Source organism: Echinops telfairi, unplaced genomic scaffold, assembly GCF_000313985.2.
Source record: "Echinops telfairi isolate 266 unplaced genomic scaffold, ASM31398v2 ScPeMD7_9;HRSCAF=40, whole genome shotgun sequence".
Lineage (NCBI taxonomy): Eukaryota > Metazoa > Chordata > Mammalia > Afrosoricida > Tenrecidae > Echinops > Echinops telfairi.
In genome coordinates, this window is record NW_022103906.1 from 60,632,286 (window position 1) to 60,633,771 (window position 1,486).

Sequence of the window (1,486 nt, forward strand, 5' to 3'; positions counted from 1 at the left end):
GGGGAAATAGGCTTAATGGGCATTAACATATTTTAAAATGGTATGCTGATGAATAGCGTGTCACCAATTAATGTTCAAGGCAGGACATTTACCCACTAGCCTAGACAATGGCAAAGGTTTAAAACCAGTGAAGGGGGCACACCGGCTGAGAACTGTTTTACCTTCTCAGGCACGCACGGTAAAGGAAGATTCCACAATGAAATGTAAACCTGAACTCTATTTTCCACTTACTTCCTCAACATAGTTTGGCTTCTGCTTTTCCCTTTTTCTGTTTTCTTCTTCGACTACTTCTTCTGAACATTGATTTTTTTACATCATTTAAACATGAAAACTCTTGCATCATCCCATAATAGATCTCTGGCAAATTTAAAATGGACGTGTTTCACACCCCTCTTCAAGTTACTCAACATTATATATATATATTCTACGTGAACTACATTTTTATGCAAGTTCAGAATCAGAACTCTTGTTTTAAAGAATGATTTCAAACCAGTGCTTCAAATGGAAACTGCCGATAGATTTTTCAAATGTATTGCATGCTTTTAAAAATAACAATACATTTTTCTCTTCTAATATACACACACCTTATAAAATAGCTCAATTATTACACACTTATCTTTCTGTCTCTGAGATATATTACCTACACTGGCTACAAAATGGTAGCTTTCATTGAAAAGGGGCCTTTTAAGAAATTAATCACAGTATCTTCCTTCAAATATATTTGAAATATTTTACAGAATTAAATGACATGCATAACTGGGGATACACTTCACAGAACCACAGGGAAGAGAGCATGAACTGTCAGCAAAATAAATCCTGGTCTGGTCTGGTTTGGTATAAAAAAAATCCAATCACCCCAATTTGACTCGTAGTTTCCTAGCAACTATAGAAAAAATGAAAATGCTATGTTACATAGTTTCATTTTGTGAAGGAAGACATCAAATTTATTTGCAAGGCTAATTTTTTTGCAGGTAGTACACTTCAGAAGGAATCTATTCTATGATCTCTGCATATGTCACATAATAGATAACACCTTCAAATGATACTTTGTAGCTTGTAGGATCATCCCCTGTGCTAATGTACTCCGACATGAGCACACTTTTCGGCTCATGCGGTAAATGGCACTCTCCTTGACGTTGCCAAGTTGGTTTAAAAGATTTACTGTAATGAGTGTTTACAGAACTATGTCCCCAAGTAGTGTGAGAGTTTCTCAAGAACCGCCTTGGATCCACACCTGTGACAAGCGTGTACGAACTACATGCGTGAATACCAACTGACTCTCCTTCGTTAACACATCAACGTCGTCAAGTCTTTTCTCCATCGTAGTGACCCTGTGGGTTTCTGAGACTGTAACTGTACGGAACTCTGAGTATGAGCACAGGGGGTCTCCCTGGGGACTGAAATACTAGGTCTGAGAGTGAAGGAAGCCCTGAGGGACAGCCTTCAGATGCCTGCTCTTGACTACAGGGGCAAGGCTTAGGGATCA

General features: G+C 38.4%; 1 protein-coding gene across 4 annotated transcripts in view; it reads right to left on the bottom strand.

The window, feature by feature from the left end:
* The window catches only part of TENM3 (teneurin transmembrane protein 3), a 554,322-nt gene that overhangs the window by 456,941 nt on the left and 95,895 nt on the right, over positions 1 to 1,486 (bottom strand). The window lies entirely within an intron of this gene.